Source organism: Nanorana parkeri, unplaced genomic scaffold (genome assembly GCF_000935625.1).
Source record: "Nanorana parkeri isolate BGI_ZX_2015 unplaced genomic scaffold, ASM93562v1 scaffold580, whole genome shotgun sequence".
NCBI lineage: Eukaryota > Metazoa > Chordata > Amphibia > Anura > Dicroglossidae > Nanorana > Nanorana parkeri.
In genome coordinates, this window is record NW_017306848.1 from 419,310 (window position 1) to 444,895 (window position 25,586).

Sequence of the window (25,586 nt, forward strand, 5' to 3'; positions counted from 1 at the left end):
ACATACATACATACATACATACATACATACATACATACATACATACATACATACATACATACATACATACATACATACATACATACATACATACATACATACATACATACATACATACATACATACATACATACATACAATTTTCTGTTCCGATTTTGGCCTGACATTTTTATTTTCGGCCTAAAAATGTAATTTCAGTGTTACGGGGTATAAATTACAGGCATCCCTACTGGTATATCAGTTTGGTGGACTTCTTCAGTGGTCAATAGGAATATGTGGGAAGGAGCAAAGGATAGGCAGATGGTGGACTCCACTAATATTCAGGCATCTCTGCACTTTATACTTTTAGCTTAAAGTGGAGTACTGAAGCCCCCACCCCAGTCTTCATAGACATCTATTTGCTTTTTAGTAATGTTGTAATGCTTGCCTTAATGCATGATCCGATCTTAAACAGGTTGTGACAACCGGTCTTCTGAACCCACTCTGCATGTTGGCCCCTGACTGGTGTTGTTGCTACCCCTCTCGTTGACATTATCACATCTGCCCTGTAATTAATGCTGTACCAACAACCACATCGTAAGGATGGGACATGGCTGCTGCATGAAGCACCCACCCACATTACAATGCTGAAGAGGCCTGGGACACTACTTGTTGCAGAACTAGAGATTTTGGCCTCTTTCACACAGGTTGTGCGAAAACATATCCTCTCCTGATCACAGCAGTACAGAGCAGATGTCACCACTCAGACATCCGTGTCCGTACAGTTTTTTTTTCTTCTATCTTGCGATGGAGGAAAAAAATGCAATTACCGGACCCCATGTCTGTCTATGGGGAATTGGATGTAAGCGGACATGCGTCCCTTTACATCAGATTACCCCCATCCGGCACCATCTGGTCCGGCGAAACGGATGTCTGATGTGTTTGTTTTTCCGGATCTGCCGGGAGTCTGTGCTAACCGGGTGTAAACAGACTGGCACGGCTGCCCATAGACTCACATTGGGCATCTGATAAGGTCTGCTTGGAAAAACTGACAAGCAGACCCAATCTGACCAGCCGTCTGAAAGGGGCTTAAGGTACTAGTTGGTGTTTAAATATTTATATTTGATATCAATGCTACAGACGTTTCAGAAACGATGTAATGTATGGTGTAAACTCCCTCTCTCACCGTTTGGCAAATTAAATCTTATTAAAATGTTTTGGATGCCATAACTCTCCTATATACTGTACAGTTCTCCATGCTGGATTCCCCAAACTACGGTATATTTAGGAGGATAAATACAGTGTTTAGGGAGTTGATATGGAAGAAGAAACAAGCACGGATAAAATTAGAAACCTTGCAATACCCTAAAGAGACTGGAGGTCTGGCACTTCCTAATTAATGGATAATGTTTTTAGCCACACAGTTAAGACATTTAGCGGGATGGAATCAATCGGGGTTCAATCTGTTTCAAAATAAAGATCCCCTTACGACCCTTGAGACAACTGTATATCTGAAGGATTTTTCAGCTCTACCTACTATAACAGGGGTGCCCACAAGTTTTAGTTTTAAGATCTACTTTTCAAATGTCGAGCTACATGAGATCTACCAACGAAAAAAAACCCTCTCTGTCTCTCCTGGCTGTCTCTCCTGGCTGTCCTGGCTGTCTCTCCTTGCTCATCCTCTTGGCTGCCTCTCCTTGCTCATCCTCTTGGCTGTCTCTCCTCTCTCTGCATGCTGTCATTCCTCATTTTCTCTCTTGGCTGTCTCTCTTCACTCTCTTGGCTGTCTCTCCTTGCGCTCTCTCCTTGGCTGTCTCTCCTCTCTTTTTTCTGGCTGTCTCTCCTTGCTCTCCCCGCTCGCCTTGCTGTATTTTGCAAACAGTGCAGTGCAACAGGCTGTGTAAACTAATATTCTTTGATGTAATACATAGCACTTCAACCACCAGTATCCCCCAGAAAGGTGTCAGGGAGCTTGGATCAGCAGACTCAGGCTAATAGGTAATCATGTGTGCACAGCTAAATAAATATACCAAAATGGAATAAAGGGACCTCCATTCACACCCTTTGTGATCTACCAGCCTCAGCTTTGAGAGCTACTGGGCTAATGGGCACTCCTGCACTATAAGATTAATTGGTAAAATGTGGAAATCAACTAAAAAGTTATTGGGTATTCCCGTATTTACAAAATATACGATCATGGTGTGTTATGTTCTTTCTAACAATCACAAGCAATTTACTCCATTACCTAATGCCCAATTTTATAAATACTTACAATTAAGGCATGCGATTTACAGTACATCCAGGCGTTCCACAGGTTTGTATTATTATAAATTAGGGCTGCAACAACTAATCGACATAATCGATGATTGAAAAAGTTGTCAACTTTTTCAATCATAGATTAATCGGCCTCTGATTAGTCGGCCCTGTTCACGGCTCCACACATGCTGCGCACCGCACCTCCTCCCCACCTCACACTCGCCGCTGCCAGACTTGCCCACCCGCATCCACACCTCCTCCCCGCCCCGCGCCCACCCACATCCACGATCAGCACAGGGACGCGGGGAGAAGAAGTAAGGAGGAGCAGGTGTGGGAGGGATGACAGACGGGCCTGATCTCAGAAGCAAGTTGCTGGAATACTGCTCAGGTAAGCCTGCACTTTCCCACACATGGTGCTCTATAATGTATTGCTGGGATTTGTATTCCTCCTATAGCTGATGGTACATTGTGCTGTACATTATACATAGAGCCGGTGCCATTCTGCATTCATTGCTGTATAATTTTACACTTTTCATTTCACTATATTGCACACCACACTTTTTTTTTTTTTACTTCCACCGCTCCAAGCTTGCTCCAGTGATGGACTACAATCTCAATACAAACTAGCAGTCCATCACTGGAGCCATTTTAAAAAATGTATTTTTTTTTTTTTATCCGATTAACTGATCGAACTTAATAATCGGCTAACTAATCGATTTTTAAAATAATCGTTAGCTGCAGCTCTAGTATAAATATGGGTATAGATAATCTCTTCAATGCAACTATGATAAGAGAGCTGATTTCAAAAATGTATTCAAACTTATCACTTGGGGCTTTGAATAAATCACCTATGAAATGTAAAGTGGGTTGGGAACTGGATGTGGGCTCATTAGATGATTCCCTATGGAGGGAGACGTTGCTTTCAATCCAATTAGTCTCACCTTCTGCTTCACATAAGTTAACACAGTTATATATTGTACATAGAACATATCGGACCGCTGAATTCCTATATAAGATATGACTCGGGGAAGACTCTAAATGCCCAAAATGTGGGTTTGAACCAGGTTCGTTGATACATTTCCCGTGGAGATGTCCGAAGTTGAAACAATACTGGCAGGAAATAGTGGTCATAATAAATATAGCTTTTGGCTATATTTCTAATGATCCAATGATATGTATTTTGGGCATTTTTGGATCCCTAAAGGGGGAGTACTTTAAGAAGGTGGCTATAACGAGGGCATTGTTTGTTGCTCGGCATAGTATAGCCTCTAGGTGGATCTCAGCAGCGCCTCCCACTGTGAAGGAATGGAATGACGAATTAGAGTGGTTGGATTTGAGGGGATTATGTTTAAACATAGAGGTAGCATGGATAAATTTGGTAAAATGTGGGATAAATGGGATTGAATAAGGTAAGGGAGTTTGTATATAATATTTGATCCATCTGATATTGGTATTGTGGGAAGAAATGTAGTATATGTATATTGGTACGGTGAAGAATTGTATATTGTTGATATGTGCTTTTTTTGTGGTCATTTTAATATGTATTTGTTGCTGTAAACATTTTGGTCATGTAATGTAGAAATAAAAAAAAAGTGTTGAGGTAATAAAATACATATTTACGAGGGATGCACCGATACCAAGTACAGTACTTGGTACAAGTACAGATCATTTTCGAGCTCCCAAGACTAGACTAGAAAAACATGCAAAAGTTAGGAGGCAGCTGCTGTCATTGGTAAGGAGCACACAGAGCTCCTGGGATTTGTACATCTCTGTTTTAATGTACGATTTTGTTTTTATAAATAAAGGGATGCACTGATACCAGTTTTGCGAGTACCAGTGCTGATACTTGCCCAAGTACTCACAGATACCAGTACTGATACATTTTTGTTTATTGTCATCTGACAGTTTTTCTAAAACAATACAGACTAATGATTTCAGGACAGTGGTGGAGCACCAGAGCCAGGTCCAAGCTGCAACCCTGGTAGTTCTCATGAAAATGCCAAGTATCGGCACTGGTACTCGAAAAGTATCGGTGCAGCCATAATATTTATATTTAAAAATTGGCTTAAGACTGATGAGGATCAGGGTTTTGTTTTTCTATTTTAACCCCTTCATGACTGAGGCCTTTTTCCCACTTTTTGCACCCATGTTATATTCCACATTTTAGGCCTGAAAATTACTTCAAACCCCCAAACATTATATATTTTCTGAATGCCAAGACCCTAAAGAATAAAATGGTGGTAGTTAAATTTTTTTATGTAGCGCAATATTAGCGTCACTCCTTTATTAAACCCCAAAATTTAGTAACAAATTTATTTAAATGCCCCAGAACACAATAAAATACCTATTTTGTTAATGAATATAAAAGATGAGGTTACAACGAGTAAAACGTTACCCAACATGCCCAGTTTACAAATTGCGTGCGTCCGTGAACCGGCGAATAACTGCAGTACCCCAAAAAGTCCATAGACGCTTTAAAAGCCCCCACAGGTCATCAATTTAGAGATGCCCTAGAATTATTGCTCTCACTCTGGCGTGCGCAGCGATACCCAACATGTGTAGCGCGTTCGTCGTTTTCATACGTAAGGCGCACCTGACGCGTGTTTACGTGGCGACGTGCTCGCGGGGGACTTTAAATTTTATTATTATTATTAGATTTATTTTAATTTTAAAAACAGTTTTTTGTTGTTTTTTTTTTTACTTTACTTTGACTATCACATAGGGGGGCTTACAAGCCCCCCATGTGATAGCAGATGGTGGTGACAGGTACTCTTTAAGGTGATGCTGGGGATCCAAAAGACCCCCAGTGTCACCTTTACACTAGAAATAAGCTATTGAAGTGCAGATTGTACTTCAATAGCTTATAGCTGGGCTGCAGGAGCCCAGAACTGACAGCCCAGGGACCGGAAGTGTTGCAATCTGCATCGCTCCCGGTCCCATAGAACGGGGAGGGGGATCGATGAACGGAAGTTACAGAGTTCTGCTTTCTCCAAATTCAGAAACAGCTGACTGCAAATCTTTGGGGATGTCCAATATACCGTAGTAGTCTAAGGGCGCTAGTGGGGAATCGGCTCCGTGACAGAGTATATAATTGTGAATCCCAGCATCTCACATATGTCTCCGCGTACAAATCTCATCACACAACTGTATAACCAGTTCCAGCATTCATGTGGCAGCAGAAATAGAACTACAAGTTCCAAGGATCTGAATCTTTAAGAATTTTCCATATGTACTAAATGTGTTGTCTTGGTTACCATGAACTTCCTGAAAAACAGTACATATTTATTGAAAACATTCAGCTTGTTTGTTCTGGTGACCACTGTCTCCAGTATTTTAAAAGTGAGAGAAAATCCCAAATTCTCACCAGAACAGGAATACCGGGGACATGTTTCCATAGAGACATTTGTTCCAGTGACCACTAAGCAGGTAAAAAATCAAATCCTGACAGGGGTTTTAGCACGTTTCTTTATCAAAAATGGAGAAAAAAATAGTTTTTGCTTTGGCTATACGCCAAGCCTTTCTTGAACTTGCATCTGCATATCCTAATACACTATTATTTTCTTAGTTTGGGCTGTTATTTCACCAAATCTAACCTAGAGATCCTTCAAATCACACATTCACTATTATGCAATGTGTGCAAACAGAGATGGACTACATTGTGCTTGTGCTCTCAGCATATGTTATGCTGTCAATCATTGTTACACATGCCCACTACACTGCCCTGTTTAAATACAATTGACAGCATCTATGGGATGGTGTACAGTGGCAGGGGGCATCAATCATGCAACACTCTCAGCTCACAACAATAGGAAGGTCAGCTATGGATGCTGGAACTTGAGGTAATGCCATTGCTGCAGATTCAGACCTGCCCACTGCTCTGGCTGTGCGCATTGAGTAAAGCTCTGCAGTCATGGGACTGCAGAAATAAAGCCATCAAAAGATATTTCCAAAACATTTTGTATACATTTTTTTTTTTTTATTAATATCTGGAAGGAATGCCTAGTTTAGGGATCCAGGGATAGTAATGTTCTCCATCAACTAAGATATATTTGCATGGTATATGGCCATCTTTACTTCTGGCCCGGTTTCATGACAGGAAGCCTCCCTAATGGAGACATTATGTAAAAACGCAATAACCGCTCAATTTTGATCACACCAGACCGGACCGCAGGCACAATGTGCCTTGCGATCCCGTGCGGGCGATCGCATTGCGGCCAGAGGGCGTGGCTACTGTGCCATTAACTTCAATGGCCCGTCACGCCCCCTCCTGCCCCACTAAAAAGTGAGCCGGCCGCAATGCGAGGCAGTGCGTTCTGGCCAGAATCGTGCCGTAACGCACTGCAACTGGTGTGAACGGGCCCTAAATGTCCCAGTGGGTAAAGGATTTTCCTGTGTCCTCTAATGTAGGATCAGCAGTCGCAGAGCCCATCAGAGTAGCCCATTCACAAATGGGAGATTCTCCCCATCATTTGTTTTTAAACACGGAGAAGGATCGCGGCAGATAAGGTGAAGGTGGGGGGGGGTCCTAAAGTGCCACTGACCACTATTGATTGTGGTATTTTTTTTCTTTAAAGGTGGTGGTGGTTAAAGTGCCAATGACCCACAGTGATTGTGGGATCTTTTTTTACAGATAAAGAAATAAAATGTAAATGCGAGCAAACCCAAAGGTTTTTTTTTTTTTTTTCCTTTTTATGAGTAAAAAACAAAAACATTTCAACACAATCATAAACTGAGGCTAAACCGGTCTTGGCTGCTCTGAAATAGACTGGTGGCCTGGGCCTCCCTAACCTATTGTGATATCAATTGGCACAAACTGCCCAAAATCCCATTCCTCTACTGAAGTTCCTATCTGGGTATCCCTGGAGGCCTTAGACTGTGACCCCCCCATCCATATAAATAATCGTCCTTGACTAAACCCTGCAGATATGTATCTCCATGTATCTCCAACCTGGTGGTTACTCATCACCCTTCTTGCCTGCTACCTCTCCCTGGCCCCCTACCTCTCTTCCCTGCCTTGTGTCCTCATCCCTCCCCTCTCAAATCCCTTTACCCCATGTCTCTTTACCCGGAGTATGCTTATGATTTACTAGCAGATTCTGCAAATATATTGTTTGTTTTGTTTTCACTATATGCATACTCATGACTTTGTGTGAGACTTCTCTGAGGTTTATGCTCAGCAACATGGGCTTGTCTTTATTATTTGCCATAAGTACTATTATGAAAGCAGTTATGTAGTTTTGTCATTTCTGTCTGGAGAATGTCAATAAATATGATTGAACTACAAAAAACAGTGATTTAATAAATACAAAAAACAGTGATTTAATAAATACAACTGAAAGAAAGCTATGTCTCAAAAAATTATCTAAAATTTATTTGAGTACAGTGTTGCGTGACCAAGTGATTGCCATGAAACTACCACACCACTGAAAACTGAAGAATGGTTTGGTAATGAAGGGGTATATGCAGGCTGGTACTCAAGTGGTTAAGGTGAATTGGAAGGAAGAGAGTGCTTGGATATGGCTTGGTAGGCCCCATGGTGTCTGTGTCTTAAATTCAGTACAAAGGAAAAAGTTTCCCAGCACACTCACCAGCCATCATAAAAAAAAAACTTGTCTCACCGCTAAGGTTAAAAGCAGAGGGTTAGATACACGTCTTCTGCAGAAAAGGTGAAAGCCGCGCCAAAGCACCTCTACATAGTGCAGTCCTAACTCTAAACTTCCCGCACATAACGGCAGCTGAGACCCCCCCATGCGTCACTGCACCAAATCTGTCAAGCAAAACAAATGGCAAACGCACTCCCAATTTGTTACCAGCTTTACAGCAAGGTGCACATGGAAGGGCTTAACACAGTTTTGCTTGACTGATTTGGTGCAGTGACGCATGGGGTGGTCTCAGCTGCCGTTGTGATGTGCGGGGTCCCTTGTGCGTCCCTGTGCCTTTTTAAGGGAGGTTGGGCTTCCTCCTGACAAACCTGCACCCAGTTTCATCTTTTACGCCATGTGCTCCAAGATGGAGACTCTCATAGTTTAGTGTTGGGACCACACTATAAGAGGTGCCTTGGCGCAGCTGTGCGGCTTTCACATTTTCTGCAGAAGACGTGTATCTAAACCTCTGTTTTCAACCTTAGCGGTGAGACAAGTTTTTTTTTTCATGCTGGCTGGTGAGTGTGCTGGGAAACCTTTTGCTTTAATATCACAATCGCTATGACAGATTAAAAAAAGATTTACTGACCGTTTTACTGATTAGGAATCTGGCGGTAATTAAGACCAACTCTGATCTGGCATATGCCAGAGAGGCGCTAGTGCTCAGAGTGGGGCATGTATGTACTGGAAAGCTGTCATGAACGTGACAGCTTCCTGTTCATTGGTTGGTAGGACACAGGGCCACTGGTGTCCTAGCAACCAGTTATACATCCCCAGCCCCGTTCAGCTATACATCCCCAGCCCCGTTCAGCTGTCATTAGGGATTTTGCCTAGCTGGCAGTTGATTGTAAACATGTAAAATGTCAGCCAGCATGATTGCCCCTTTGTTTATATTCAGCTGTTTTTTGGGGAATTTCCCAGTTGGCAGTTGAATGGGGCTAGGAATGAGTCACTGGTTGCTAAGAGACTGCTAGCTGCACAGTTCACAGCCTCTTAGCAAACAGTGATGTGCCTGAGTGGGCGGAGCCTTATGTGGAAGCTGAGGGATTAGTTCTCCATGTCTTTTCTGCTTCTGATGGACAGCAGGTAGTGAGAGGATTCCATATCCCCAAGCCAGCCTTCTGTTGGCTATGGAATCTGCCCACTGCCTGCTTGCTCTCAATTAGTAGCAAAGTAGACTTGATGGGGAACTAGGGAACTGAGAGCCTATTAGGCTCCACCCTCACACAGTATAAGTTCTTGACTCGTGCACCTACTTGTGTGACCAGTACAGTGGCCAAACAACAGCTCAGTAATGTTAAGCCTTTGATTTTATCAGGCTCCGCGTTACTGAGCCTCTCTGAGTACGGTGTATCAGTATGGACACTCTGGCTTCGGTGCGCCTTCACACCGCAAATGGCATGCTTGCTGCAAATGATTGTACCTGTTTCTGTGAATCTGGGGGTAAGCACCGACATTTGTCGTGCTGATGTATGGCCAAATTCTAAACCTTATTGCAGACACTCTTTTTGAATCCCCCCCCTTGTGTTTAAAATGCAGACTCTGTACTTTGACTCCTGGATGCCTGATACATTTATTTCAGCAAAGTTGCTGCTGCTAAGAGTTGATTGTGCATAATCCCCCCTGGCCAAACAACATGTTTTGACTCAACTGGGGTCTTTGTCAAGTATAAGAAGGTTGTCTGGAACAAGAATCGACCAACAACTCCCTGGACTACAACATTCTGGTTGGCAGAGTATTCCATTTATGTTAATGTAGGAGGGTGGTGCAGATGCTGCCCCTGCTTATGCTGTTGGGTAGCCGTTTTTACCCCAGAGGTAGGCTTGAAATCATTTTAAAGGAGAACTATGGGGTTCTATCTTTTTTTTTTAATGAATGCATTCCTTAGGCTAAATAAGTAAATAATGTAATTTACTGTAATTAGCCAAAATGCACAGTAAGGCTGTAAAACCTTATTTTAGGTGGTGGGCGGGGCTAAGCGCCGCAATGAGAAGACATCCCGACGTATCTGACGGGATCCTCCCCACTGATGATTGACAGTGATTCTTGAGAGCTGCTGCTCTCAAGAATGTCCGAATATATGGACATGCGCAGCAGCTCTCTCCTTACCGGGAAGTCCATTTATTGAGGGGAATTTACCAAAATCTGGAGCAGCTGTGTATAGCAACCAATTGGCTTTTTACTTTCATTTTCAAATCTTAAGTGAACAAACTGAAGAGAGAAGCTGATTGGTTGCCATGGGCAACTGCACCAGATTTTGTCTACTCCAGTTTTGATAAATTCCCTCCTGTGTCCTCAATCTCTTTTTCTATTTTAAAAGGGCAATATCAGGGGTCTGCTTACACCCCTAATATTTCCCAAAAACCTCTAAATGTAAAGTTAAACATATTTAATAAAAATAAATATTATATGAAAAACATAAGTTTATTAAATAAATGAAAACAAAAAATGTGAAGTGAGAATAAAAACATTTTTGGTTTGGGTTTGGGCCTGACATTTTTTTTTTCGTTTCGATTGTGAAATTTTCATTTCGGTGCATCTCCTAATTTTAAGGCCTGTTAAATATTGGAAAATGCACCTTACATTGGTGACCAGAGTACTACGTCTACAGGCAACTAAATAAAATATTGGTGTCCCGCTTCTGGCTTCTCTAAAGTGACTGGCTCCAGAGCTTTTCAAGCACCATCAGATGGGAGGTTAACCAGCTACAGCTCAAGAAACCCGTAATGAAAATGGCTGTTGTAGGGTAATGGTAGTCATGGCAATAGCGGACATAAACTTGTTGCACCTGGATTAGGTGGCTATCATGTCATGTCTGTGGATATCCTGAATAAGGGCTCATCCACACAAATAGTGGCACACAAAAATACTTTGGTTTTTGAGAACTTGCTTCCATGTGTGTATAAATGTGGGACATCCAGTATAATCCTATGGAAAATACAGCAGCTGGGGTCCCTAAGGCACTGCACATCTAGCCATATTTCATGCTGTATGAGCGCTCTGTGTACACGAGCCCTAAGGGAATATAAAGAATTGTCAGATGAACAAATAACTCTTGGGGGTTAGAACTAGATGGGAATACATGATGGCTGTTGTGAAGGGGACACTTGATGACATGGTGTGCAGCACTGCCCCTTCATCATCATCGCAGTACATCAGTGTGCCCTCCCAGCATGCAGCCGCTGTCACTGTATTACAGCCCCTTCCCTTCCTCCCTGCAGTAGCAGCGCTTGGAGCGGTGCGCGCTCCCGCCTGTCCCGCCCCCTGCTCTCACCTCCAGCGCTGGGTGTGTGTGAGATCATGTGATCCGATGTAACCGGGAGCGCGCCTGCTGTGCAGCAGTCTGGAGGCAGGATGGAGAGCTGTGCGATCATGGTGGTGATGATGATGGGGTAGGTGCGATATGTTCATTGTCGGCGGTGTGCCGGGGACACGATGAAGGGTCATCTTGCTTGTAGAATGGAACTACAGGGCTTCAGTCTGTGATCGGTGCGCTGATCGTGGTGGCAGCAGCTGACGGTCGATGTTGGTGCGGATGAAATGGGCGAGATGGCACCGTCTCGTCCTCCACCCACTGTGCTTGTGCCCGGCCCCACTTGCAACCTGAGCTGGTATTCAGCTGTGTGCGGGCACTACTAGTCATTTACATGCCGATGTGGGTAACAAAGGGAATGCGAGTGTTGCACTGCGTTCTATGCTGCTGTGACAGAACAAAAGGGGCAGTCTGGGGGAAGGCAGAGGAGAGCTGTCACTGATGGCTTTCCAGCCTGTGTGGATGACCATTCCTTCCCTATATACAATCACTGCTCTCCCTTCACATCTATTGTGCAGTCAGAGCTGATGGGGACTCATTAACCCCTTAACATCTGTGTGTCAGGGGCTCCTGGTAATATCTAACACCAGCAGTATGACTGCCATGTCTGTGTCATTGGAAATCATATGCCCCAATCCTTCTCACAAAATTGTCTTCATCCAGATGATGCAGCTACTGTATTCGTGTCAAATATAAATGTAGCTTTATGTTAAAGGATGGAGCGCTCCACTCCTGCATTATGGCGAATAGAAAAGAATGTTTGGATCTTCTACTTTGCTGGTGCTTGTGTGTAGAATTGATGACGGCAGTGGGAACACCCAGGGAAAGACAGAATGTTGGGCTTGCAGAAGCCTCTGCATGGGAAATGGGATTGCATGGCGGCCAGACTAATGTATGAGCGTCACGGATGCTAATGTACAGCAATTTATACATGTTTACCGAGCTTGTGCAGCTTTTATAGGTATTGTATACCTTGTCTATGTAATTTTCTTAAAAATGTCAGTCTATTCTCATTTACTGTTTTGTAGGATTTGTATGCATTGCATGCTTTTGCCATCTGTTTATCTACACTGAGCAGGCATTTTGTTTAGTATCTTTAGAAGATCTAACATGTTGGATGTATGTAAACGTTCTGTTTCTTCACTCTGTAACATAAAACATTTTTACAGTGAATGTTTATTACCTCTGTCATATTATGATTTCTCTGGGAGTAGGTCACATCCTCTTGTTTTTTCCCATCTTCCTATAAACCTCTGTTATGTGTCTTTCTAATTCCACTGCAGGTTGTTACGAGGGGGCGGTGGTGCGTTTTGTAGGTCAAGCTCTTATTTGGTTGTTTGCTGTCATAGATGTAACCGGTCTCATATTGAATTGGATGTCACATTGATTGTCATCTCCAAAAGATCGAAAGTGCATTATCACCTTGTTTATTACGCAGGGTTATTTCTTTCATTACAATGTGTTTAATTTCTTTGTGAATATATTGGCGCTATTTTACGCCACTATTTTGGAAAAACCATTTTGACCTCTATTTGACATAGACATTGGACTGAGGGAATCTTTCATTTCCTGGAGTTTGTATCTGAAAGAGATGATTCTGGGGATTTCAGTGCTTATCTGCAAATGAGCATTAAAGAGCAACTCCATGAAGTGCAGTTAAATATGGAATGGAGATATGTCCCCATTATCATCATCCGAGCTCTATGTAAACCAGCTTACCGCTTGATTCATTGGTTTAAATCGTAGCTCCTGTGTGTGGCTGCTCCTCCACGCCAAGCCCTGCTCTACTGGTGCAGTAGGAACTTTCCCCGTTCTGCTGAATGTAAGTAGTACTGTCAGTCAGGCTTTGTTCACACAGCTGCTGGAAACCTCAATGACACGGAAAGTGCCCGATCCCAGTCTGCGGAAGCGGTATAAATCGGTGCCAGGCACAATACACAATCGTACATACAGAGTTGGGGTCAGAGTGACACAAAACTTAACCTGGCGCATCTTCTCTCTCTCTCTCTATTTTGTGTGACTGGGCCCTTATTATAATGAAAGGGGTGGGCTTCATAAGGTATCAAGTTATAAGATGAGGTGCTATGAGGTGCACCTATGAGGTGCTCTTCCATTGAATATAGGTTAAAGTGTTCAACAGTTTTTGTTTAGTGACTTCATTAGGCTCTGCATTTTAAAAGGATAAAAAAACAAACCCTATTTAATGAGATCAGATTGTTTCCTTTACCAAAGGAATGTCTGGTGGCTGTGCTGTCCAGTGTACATTGCATTCAATCAGTATTCATAGATAACCTACAGAAGTTTTGTAGCTTTTCACCGGGACCTGTTATGGCAAGCTCTACGTGATTGATTTTGGAGACAGAAGCCCCTTGATGATGAATTGTACTTTGAGTATCAGTCCCTTTTAGATAACATGAATAGTAGACGTGTATATTGTGCTGCAATTTTTATTTATAGAAGGGTAGTGCTAGCCAAAGCGTATTACGAAGTGCAAGCTAGGTGCGTGTGCTGAGGCCGCAGAGTGCTGATCGCACTGAGAGGAATCCGGGGGCCATTGCTGTCACTAGTATACAGCAATTTAAACCAGAACCCCAAATCTGCCTATTTGTTCCTGATCGTTGCTCACTAGAACAGAGTGACAGGCAATTGGCACAGTTCAGGAGGGGATGCGGGCAATAGCAGCTTCCATATCTTTCTTTCTTAAAGTCTTCCCCTCTGCGTTGTCTATGGCTGCCTTTTGTAGACAAGCCCTTTATGCTAAATGGTGTATAACAAAGGTGCACTTCAGTTACAGATCTAGATTTGTTATTTAAATAGATTTGTGTATTCTATTAAATTGTATGCAAAACTGTTTAGTTAGCTGCCCCTATGCTAAAAATCAGAATGCTCATTCAATTTCTCAATCTGAGTACTTTGTAAGCCACCATAGCCACAGTACATGCAGAGCTCCTCACAGGTAACTGGTATGGTTCTTTCTGAAGCCTGTGGTCTGTACCTGTGTAGGCTGTGTTTCCAATGCATGTAACGCTTGTTCCAGGGACAGCTGTCTAAAGGGAGATTTCCACTAACTTCCTGTTGCATCTCTGGAAGAGCAAGTGGAAGAAGTTTCCCAAATGGTACACAGCAAACGATAGCCTGGCAGGGATGCTAATTTTTCCATACTCCATATCTGAAGAAAAAACAAAAGTTTGGCTGTACATATTTTACCTTTTTAATATCAGCGGTTACAGCCTACCGGCTGAGTAGCCCTGGCGTCTTCTCATGAGCACTTGTATGCCAGTATCCTAGGTTTTCAAATGACCCTAAAACTGAACCTGTTTGTGTTCGGAGTCCACTGTTGTCGTGCACATTTATATTGATGCAAACGGAGTCATGTGGCAAAAAGATGCAGTACACACAAGAGGCTCATGTGAGGACCAAAAAAAAGTTTTGTCTTAAGATATACTTCAAAGCTAAACTCTGGGTTGCCTCTCCCTCTACCTAATCTCTGGTTTAAAGCAAAGTTCTGGGCAAATCAACTCTTAAGTTAGTGGGGCCCCCGCACTGCAAGGTTTAAGTGCTCGCTTTGTCTAGGGAGCAGAAAAAAAGTTATACTCCCCTGAACCGCAATCCTGACTTGCTCTTAGACTGGTCCCTTCAGCCTCGCTCCCCCTGTGCTCCAACAGTCTAAGGTCCAGTGAGTCATTGTGTTCTATACTGTGTATAGGCTGTGAGGACGCTGAGGAGACAGGCTGGAGGGAGCCGAGTAGGAGCCAGCCAGGATCGCGGCTAGGGTGAATATAACTTTTTTAAGCTCCCTAGACAAAACAAGCATGTAACCCAGGGGTCCTTAAACTTTTTAAACAGGGGGCAAGTTCACTGTCCCTCAGACATTGTTGGGGGCCGGATTATAGTGTGAAAAAAAAGGGAGGGGGTGAAATGCCATTGACTTCAATGCACTGCCAGGCCCCCTCCAGTCCCAGAACTCGCGTCACCGCTTCCTGATTTGTTAGGAAGTACGGCCGCCTACCAACAAGTGAAGCTTGCTTCCTTGCCAATCAGGAAGCCAGTCGGCACGTCATGACCCGCCTCCCGGCTTCCTGATTGGCTACGAAGCTGTTTTCACTTGTTCCTAGGCAGCTTGGCTTCCTGACCAATCGGGAGGCCATTCATTACATGCCACCCGGCTTCCTGATTTGGTTAGGAAGCCAGGCTGCTTAGGAACATGTGAAGCAAGCTTCCTAGCCAATCAGGAAGCGGGCCATAACCCACCGCCCGGCTTCCTGATTGGAAAGGAAACTGGCTCCATGTTCCCTCGGCACTGCTGGACAGAGGGAGAACTCCCTCTGACCGGGAGTTCCGGTACGGGGGGTAAGTATCGGAGCATTTAGACGAGTACGAGCCCAAATACTCTGTATCAGTGCCGATACTAGTATTGAAGCATCACTAGTGCAAATCCATTTTATTGATAGTTGTCATTCAAGACGACAAGCGCATTTCTGAGCCTGATGAAGGGGACCCTGCGCGGCCCCAGGCGCGTTTGTCGTTTGAATGACAACTATCAATAAAATGGATGTTGCACGAACATGGAATCTGGACATCTGTTTTGAAACATATGTACTATTGCACATCAAAGATGCTCCCAGAAAATATGTCACAGGTTGCTTGTGGCATTTGTTTTATGTGCAATAGTACCCCCCCCCCCCCCTTTTTTCAATTGATATTTATTTTGATAAAAAATGTTAAATACCTGTTTAGAAGTCCTGGTGAGAAGGGCAGTCAGTCTGCCGGAGGATGATTTCTCTCTCGCTCCCTCTATCTCTGATGTAACTTCCTCTCACTAACAGGAGAGAAACAGAGAGAGGGAGGGTGTGAAGAGAGCGCTGCCCGTCGCCAGCCGCTAGGAGTGGGCCTGGATAAGGACACTGGAGGGCCGGATCTGGCTTGCCTGCCGTAGTCTGAGGATCCCTGATAGGGCTGCAACAACTAATCGACATAATCGATTATAATCGATTTATTGAAAAAGTTGACAACTTTTTCAATAATCGATTAATCGAATTCCGATCAGTTGGCCCTATTCACAGCTCCACACGCTGTGCACCGCACCTCCTCCCCGCCTCACATTTCCTGCCCATCCACGATCGGCAAGGCACGCGGGGAGATGTAGTAAGGAGGAGCAGGGGTGGGGGGATGACAGCCGCTGATAGACAGGTCCGATCTCAGAAGCAAGTTGCTGGAAGACTGCTCAGGTAAGCCTGCACTTTCCCACACATGGTGCTCTATAATGTATTGCTGGGATTTGTATTTCTCTATAGCTGATGGTACATAGGAATACAAATACCAGCAATGCATTATACACTCTATGTATAATGTACTATTGCTGGGATTTGTTGTACTCCTCTATGGCTGGTGATATTCTGCATTGCGCTGTATAGAGGACTACAAGTCCCAGCAATAATACATTATACAGCGCAATGCGGAATACCACCAGCTTATAGAGGACTACAACAAATCCCAGCAATAGTACATTATACAGTGGTACAATGCTAAATACCACCAGCTATAGAGGAGTACAAAACCCAGCAATAGTACATTATACAGCGCAATGCAGAATGCCGCCAGCTATAATGTACATTGCTGGGATTTGTTGTATTCCTCTATAGCTGGCGGTATTCTGCATTGCGCTGTATAATGTGCTTTTGCTGGGTTTTGTAGTCCTCTATAGCCAGTGCCATTCTGCATTCATTGCTGTATAATTTTACACTTTCCATTTCACTATATTGCACACCACACTATCTTTTTTCTTTTTTACTTCCACCGCTCCAAGCTTGCTCCTGTGATGGACTACAATCTCAATACAAACTAGTAGTTCTATCACTGGAGCCATTTTTTAAACTTTATTTAATTGCTTATCCGATTAACCGAACTTAATAATCGGCTAACTAATCGATTTTGAAAATAATCGTTAGCTGCAGCTCTAATCCCTGACATAACCCTTGCAGTGTGTGGGTAGCCCCAATGCAAGGGTTAAGATTTGATTTACCTGGAGTTTAGTTTTAACAATGTCCCTTTTACTTGCCAAGTGATGGTCTTTATAGGGAAACATTTGCTACTACCAGCAAGTTTACACTACGGCCCCGTTCACATTGAGCGGTTCACAAATCGCGCGATATCGATATCGCGCAAGTGCTTGCATTGAGCAAGCTTGAATCGCGGCTAAATCCGCTCCAAAAAGGGTCCTGTTGTAGCGACACACGACCCGCGACAGCAGGACCCTTTGCCCCATTGGAGAGCGATATCGCGCGGTAAATTGCCGCGATATCGCGGGAATTACCGCGTGATAAATCGCTCAATGTGAACGGGGCCTACATTTTTCAATGACTGCCAATGTTACTGATCGCATCATTCTTGTTTACAGTTCCAGAATGCAGTATTCTACTAATGTCAGCATTAAACTATGTTACATCTATACAGTATATACATTGTGACTGAGTATTGTCTAGATTTTGTGGCGATTGCCAGGTGTAATGTTTACTTAGACATCAGGTTTGAGGGGGGAAGTACCTCCTAGTTGGTGTGCACCTTTGTGAAACCTGCTGTGGTTGTTTCTCAGATGTCTTGGGAAGTTTTTGATGTAAGGAAATGGTTTAACATCATTTCACAGTAATAGCCCTTCTGTCAGAACTTGCAGTGCTCTTTTATGTGAGTACTTTTTTGTAAACATTTGTAATTTCCACAAAGCATACAATCCTACCTTTAATCTCCTCCTATTCTTGGCATATCATTTTTCCTTATAGTGCCAATTTGTTTTTGATGCTTTCTACAATGCATTCCCTTCAGTACTGCCATCATTTTAATAGTACCGGTATGCATTCGAAATTAGAAACCTGCTGGCTTATGCGGATATCCTATCTTGGTTGTCAATTGTAGGAATCAATTGGTAGTTAATAATAATTATGTTTGCATCAATGAGGAAAGGTAATGGGCTAGTGTGCTTTCTAGAATTTCTGTCATTAGTGGCTATGTTTTTGTTTATATTCATGCTTTTAGAGGCACAGATTAAGTTTCATATTTGCGCTTTCATTATGTATTTGTGGGTATTGTGTTGCATTTTTTTGTCTTTGAAGGGCATAGTGCCACATCCAATGTAGGTGTTTGGTCAGCTGAATGAATTGATACTGAAATTGGTAACCGTTCCTATTAAATGGTATGCTACTTGTGTATTTTGTGCATCTGTGAAATGGTCATGGTGGATGTTATCATATGGGACGCACTACTGATATAATATGATGTGGCACATTTCAACGTTGTTATGTGCTATACCCCAAGCTGGCTTTTGCAGGAAACAATGATTGGGCTTCATAAAAAAACTCTTCTAAGAACTTTTATACTGGCCACAATTTCCAAGAAATTAATTGTAAGACACATAGAGTGGTTCTAGCATCTGATCTATTTTTCATGTGCATGCATGCATGCAAAGTAATATGTATTGTCACGCTAGAAATCCTATGGCTGGCTAGAATTTGCCAGTGACATGATCTCTAAAAACTGTGTTGCTCCCTTGCTGGCCAAATAAGCCGGGCATTGGTCCCTTGCTGGCCAAATGAGCCGGGCATTGCTCCCTTGCTGGCTGGTTGAGCCCGGGCATCGCTCCCCTGCTGGCGTATGAGCTGCTGGGCTTCGCTCCTCCGTTGGCATTATCCAGGGTTGTCGCCTGCTTCTGGACTGAGATGCTGGCTCAGAGGCGACACAGTTATGTAGGTCTTGGGGCTGTGTTCACAAATGTCTGACATAGATCAGCCCCCCTATGTAGCATTTAACCTTGTAACTAGAGCTGCAGCTAACGATTATTTTCAAAATCGATTAGTTAGATTGTTACATTGTCACAGTGTTGTTGTCTGATCTTTGAGGGAGAGGCGACTAAGGAAAAGCTCCATCCTGCCTTTGGTAAACTAATGACATATAAGCCAGGACAAAGTCCCTGGAGCTCAAACAGCTTTTAACGATAAAATGTACATTTTTGAAAAAAGTATACTGTTGCTTCTGACATCTGACACGTCATAAACCTATTCATGCAAGCCTTGTAATATAATGGTCCTCTTCAATGTTAATGTGGGAACAGCCACAGTTATACACAAAAAATGATGAATTGTTGAATTCTTGTATTTTTTCTGTACACATTACACAATCCCTGAAATTGTCAAATAAAGCACCGTTCTATGTTTTTATTATTGCTGGAGTAAAAGATACTGTGACCACAGACCACACCTATGTTGTAGCTTGGTTTGATTATTTTTCTTGGAGTTCCTCTAAATTATGACCTAGAGAGAAACAAGGTTATTCTTCCAAATCAGTAAATGCCATTTGGAGTCCTCAGCTATCCAGTATCAAAACCATAATGGCTTAGCAATGCATACAGCATGTGTCACCACCAAAGTGCTCTGAATCACCACTTCTTTTCATGAGTCATACATTGTGCATCTTTTCTTTAAATATAAATTTGACTCTGGTGTTCTTGTGACAAATGCATGCTGGCCAGGATTAAAGAACAGCTCTGCTAACCACGAATTGCAGCTACAGATGTCACATAACATTATTCTGTAAGCATTTTGGGAAATTAACATTTCTTTTCTCTTATTTGGATTTTTATTGGTTTTCTCCTGTTTGTTTAGATCCAAAGATATTAGGCTTTGAAGTAGTGGTGTGTGTGTGTGTGTGTGTGTGTGTGTGTGTGTGTACACTTTTTATTTATTTTTAAATTGATTATATATAGGGCTGCAACTATCGATTCATTTAATGATTGATTAAAGAAGAACTATGGGGGTCAGTGCTTTTCCCCATAGTTCTCCCCAGGGTCACAGGAGGACAAAAACTAGAGTCCTCCCGTCACCCAAAGCTCCGTATACCGTGAGCTACAGCTTGCGGTATACTGATACCACCAAAGCCGGGGTGGATCTCAACATTACTGTCTTGATCCACCCAGCTGCGCGATTGACAGCTGGCTCTGCCTATCTGGAGGCAGAGCCAGCTGTACCCGCCCCCTCCCCCGTCCGTTCCGCCAGTCAGCGCTGGAGGATCGGACAGGGGAGGTGGGGGAATTCCTGCAGGGAGGTGGGGGAATCTCTGCAGGGACATGATCGAGAAGTGAGCGAGCGACGGTATGTGTTCGCTCACTTCCCAATCTATTGAGCCGACCTGTGACAGTTTCATTGTCACACGTCGGCTCGAACTATGAGGATGAGTGATTTCCACTCACCTCCTAGTTCTCCTTTTAATTGGTCAATTATTTTTTGATCGGGTAAAAAAATAAAATTAAATACCGTCTTTTATTTAAAGGAGAACTATGGTGTCAGTGTTTTTCCCCATAGTTCTCCTTGGGTAATGGGAGGATGCTAGTTTGTGTCCTCCCGTTACCCTAAGCTCAGTATACCGCGAGCTACAGCTCGCGGTATACTGAGACGCCGGAGCGGGTCCCGACGTAGATGACGGGATCCGCCCAGCTGCGTGAGTGACAGCTGGCTCTGCCTATCTAGAAGCATAGCCAGCTGTACCCGCCCCCTCCCCGTCCGTTCCGCCAGTCAGCGCTGGCAGATCGGAGTGGGGAGAGGGGAATCCAGCCCCTCCCCCTGTCACGGCAGAGAGACGTGACAGGATCGAGAGGTGAGCGAACCTGGTATGTGTTCGCTCACCTCCCGATCTACTGAGCCGACCTGTGACAGTCTCATTGTCACAGGTCGGCTAGAACTATGAGGTGAGTGGAAATCACTCATCTCATAGTTCTCCTTTAAAATAAAATACACAAATGCAGTGTTACAAACATAACGTTTACTTCAGAATAAAACTGCATGCACAATTTTTTGCAACCGCACTGGAATGCATGGCATTATGGTACTACACGTTCCAGTGCGGTTGGGAGATGTTTGGGGTGCCTTTGAAATGAATGGCACCGCAGTGCACCTCCTGCAGCAGAATTGGTCAGGCTGAAAATGGCTTTTTTCTCCCCACCTTTTGTATACAATTTTTATGTAATAATTGTATATATTAGATGTTTCATGAATTTAAAATAATCAGTTTAGAGTTAGCCATGAGTACTGGGCCGAGAATGATTGCTCTCACTCTGGCGCATGTGGCAATACCTGTCATGGGTAGCGCAGTTGTCATTTTTGTATGTAGGTGCACCCGACTTGTGTTTCAATCATCAGAGGAGGAACCTAAGGGAGAAAGTTCTCCTTCAGGTCCTCCTCTGCTGATAGACAGCAGGCAGTGGACAGGTTCAATAGCCAGTCTGCTATTGGGTATTTCAAATTGCAATAGCCGATAGCAGGCTTGCTATCGCACACCCGTATATCATATTGGAAAGATTTCCCCTACTCTGTCACTTCCTCCTGTCAGCCCCCTGTTTAATATTGCGTAGGGGGAAAGCAAGGTAGGACTTTTTTTTAAAGTTATGCTATGTGAATGAGAACATGTGACAAATATAAAGTAGGTGTAGTAACCAATTTGTCTGCAAACATGAAATGACACTTTAAGGACACTGCTAGAGGTTTTATGACCCACGTGCATTTCTAGGTCATCTACTTTTGTCAATGTATCTAAAGCTTAGGGTGTAATGTGTTACCTCCCATGAATGTCTAGCACTTTGGAGGAATGAGGGTGGCACTGGGCGGATGACCCTCCAGACTTGGCTCCCCTGCTGGCGGAGTCAGTACGACTCCTCAGTTCCCTCCACATAGTTTGGGGCTCATCAGACCTCATTATCCACCCAGGGTAGACTCTAAAATCTTGGATTTCCCATTTCTTTCTCTGTGACAATGGTCAGCAGGACAAAGAGAGTAGTGAGTCCTCTTCGGAGGGGGACACTGACCGCAATGAAGACCTGAGAGTTGATCTAACCCTTCCCCACTCTATCCAAAACTAGAGAGTATCTAGAGATACTTCACAGAAAAGCTATTTTCTTTAGCAAAGTTCAGTTCAAAGCCCCATTCCGGGATCATTTTGTCCCCCCTCCGATACTGCAATCCTTTTTTTTTCTCTTACATCCGCCCCTATCTGGGTCCTTTGCTACAATTTCTGGGTGCTGTAGACCCCTAATCTATGCTCCAAATGGTTCCCTACTGTCCCCTAACAATCCTCTTCTGGGTTCTGAGAAGACTCTGTCACTGGGTCAAAAGAAAGTGTCCATCTTATGCAGGTAGTTGGTACTTATCTTGCTAGTTGGTACCGCTGACTCTCAAAATACCTGAATAATGCCTGCGGGGCCGACTAGCAAGATACTGAAGCTTGGTCCAGTGGGAGATTCCTCCATCCACACAGTTTAGCGTAGATGGAGGAATCTGTTGCACTTTTTCCATCTGATTATAGAAAATCTGCAGATAATCTATAGGTGTAGGGTCATCTTCTTTTTTTTTTTCTTTGTAGCACCTAGGCAGAAATCATCAGTGAACTCTTGCAGTTGGCTACTCCTGCACTGCAAGGGTTACTAAACGTTTAAGGGGGCAGAGGGTTTTTGACTTGTCATGTAGGGCACTGAAAACTTCCAGTGCGTAACACTGCCTGAGGTAAAATCCCACAACGACCTTATCTGCCTGGAAGCTTTATTTGTTTCAGCTATTCATAAATCTAGTATTAGTTATAATTTACATATAGGGGAACTGCCTCTACAGTAGAGATTATCTGAGATTCTGAATATCTACTGAATGGTAAAATCTATGGATCTAACAGTGGAACCTTTCTTACATGTTTCTGCTTAGGTACTTTTTCCACTAAAGCTTCTCATTCACATTATTTTAACCCTCCAACACAGGAATCTTCTGGTAATGTTCATGGACATTACGTCACCCAGAAGAAGTATTTAGTGTCGGATGCAGGAAGAAGGGAGCTAACTGATCAGTGTAAAAATAGCAGCTGACATTATAGTTAAACAGACCCCTTCTTGTGTTTTAATTAGTTTGAGTAGAATTGTGCTGCTTTGTTATCTTTTAATCCACGATGCCTTGTGAAATTTTTACTTTTCTGAGATATGGATATATATAGATAAATATATGCTCATTATGAACCTAAAACTGAAATTGGTTCTAAACTTTCTCCATTCTACTAATAGTCCCATTTGTAGAGATTCTCCTCACTTTCTGTAATGGAGGCACAAAATGTGGGGGAAATCTTCCCAACAAGGACACAAACTACAATCAAATCAAGCCATATAGTGTAACTGCTACAAATTTCTCTCCAAATCTTTGACTTTTTTTTTTTTAACTGGCATTTGTAAGGATACTGCAGTCAAAGGCCCCTTTCACGCAGGCGGTCCGATTGACTGCAAATCTGACAGGTGGACCCGATTGGATGCCTAATGCTAGTCTATGGGCAGCCAGGGTCCAAACGTCCGCGTACACGGACTCCGGCCAGGTCCAGAAAAACAAACAAACAATGTTCCATTTCAATGCACCTGATCGTGGCAGATTGGAGGTAATCTGCTGTATATGGACACATGTTTACATGCGATTCCGCATCGACCGACATGGGACCGATCTTTTCATTTTTTTTTTTTTCTACATCAGAAGATGGAGGGAAAAACTGGACAGACACCAATATCACAGCAGTGACATCTGATTCGAACTGCGCCAATCAAGAGAGGAACTGTGCACGTTTCCACTCCTGATCCGCCCATATGATAGGGGCCAAACTGAAAATCGGAGACCCTGTCAAACCTAATTTGGATTTGTTTATAGAACCATTGCAGCAGTAGAACATAATAAACACTTGTTCTGAGGAATGCATATAAAGTAAAATCTGACACTTTGGATGCATTGGATCTCGGGTGCACTTGTTGCTGCCGGCTCTCTGATGTCCATATTCCGACTGTCTGCTTCAGCACTTTAATATGTGAGACTGTCCTGGGAGCTGCACACAGAAACAAGTGGGGTATCAGTCATAACGATAACATGCTTTCTGTGACAAAAAAATTAATATATTTGTTTTTTCTTTTTTGGAACAGTTTTACGCTTCCAAAAACAGTCCCTTGTGTCAAAATAAATGATCTCTGGTCATTTTAAGAGCTTTGGGTTTGTGTCTATGGCATCAGTTTGAGACACTAATTTAAAAGTTTACTGAGCGGTCCATTTGACCTGCTTCAAGTGGGTTTTACATAGACTTGTATGAGAATACAAAACTTGCTTAAAGCAAACAGAAACCTGTTGACCCAGTCCCAAATCAGACAAATCTTATCATTTTATGTTAATGTAGAGAATGGGCAAAGTGACGTGTTTAGTTTAAGTGTTAAAGGGTATGTTCACTTCCCCAAGTAATTTGGGGAAAATGGAATTACCTCTTCCAATCTGTGCCCCCCGTATACTTCCTTTCAGCAAGTTCTCCTTCACCTCCACCAGTACTAGTGTACTAAACGTACCCCATACTGCTGTTTACTGCAGCGCTGTGCTATGTATTTTTAATTTTGCTTGCATAACCTGACCGTGCTGACCAATGCTTCTTGCTAGGGGCAAATAAAAGGGTCACTTAGCTCTCCTCTCATTTACCCTTCCTTGCTCCCACATGGCCCTAATGTGACTGCACTGGGCAAATAACAAGCATCAGTAATGTCATGGCATGAGAGATGGAATGAGTCATGATCACACATACCTGGTAGTGCTGGGTATTTCTTTGCAGTTGAGTGGAATGGTGGTGGAACAAAGAAAAGGTTCACTTTAAAAAATTCCGGTGGTCAGGTTAATTGTTAGAGTTGTGGGAGGTAGTAAAGTGTTGAAGGTTCCTTTTTAGGGGAGTAGGTAAGTGTTTTAGTGTTGGGGGGTAAACACTGGCGAGCTACAGTATTTGCACTCGATTTTGGGGATTCTCACAATAAATACTACTCAAATTTGTGGGGAACTTAGCAGAGCTTATTTGCTTAGTTATCTACTTTTTACTGTTTTTGTGAGATAAGTCACAGCATTGCTTATTTGTAAGAAAAATCAACACATTTCCCTGCCTCCAAAGTTTTATCAATGTGCGTAGTTAAAGGAGAACTATGGGCAGAGTGAAATCCACTCTATAGATTGAGAACTGAGCGATCATTTCCATGCAGAGAGCAATGACTGTCAGTCACCACCCTCCCCTCTCTGTTCCTGCAGCACTCATTGGAGGGACAGACAGGAAGGGGTGGGCACAGCTGGCTCTGGATCTAGAGAGGCAAAGCCAGCTGTCGGGTAGCAGGGTGAATATCGTCAGGCTCTTGTCTCGCTGCAGCAAAGCTCTGCGCTGGCAGCCTAAAGCGGGCATTAGCACACTATTTGCTGAGTTTGGGGTCACAGGAGTATATCAGTATATGTCCTCCTGTGATTCAAAAGAGAACTAACACCAAAAAAGATTTAGCTATAGCTCTCTTAAGATGCAAACACAAAGTGTGGTCCTTTTTTTTTTTTTTTTTT

The 25,586-nt window shown here is 43.2% G+C and overlaps 1 protein-coding gene across 4 annotated transcripts in view; it reads left to right on the top strand.

Annotated features, from left to right (window-relative positions):
* The window catches only part of APC (APC, WNT signaling pathway regulator), a 91,794-nt gene that overhangs the window by 1,635 nt on the left and 64,573 nt on the right, over window positions 1–25,586 (top strand). For 3 of the 4 annotated variants that reach the window (XM_018562496.1, XM_018562498.1, XM_018562499.1), the window contains exon 1: window positions 11,159–11,269. The exons of the other annotated variant lie outside the window; for it this stretch is intronic. The gene's annotated coding sequence lies outside the window, so the exon portion shown is untranslated. Of the gene's footprint in view, window positions 1–11,158; window positions 11,270–25,586 lie in introns of those variants that run through there. 4 annotated transcript variants of the gene reach the window in all.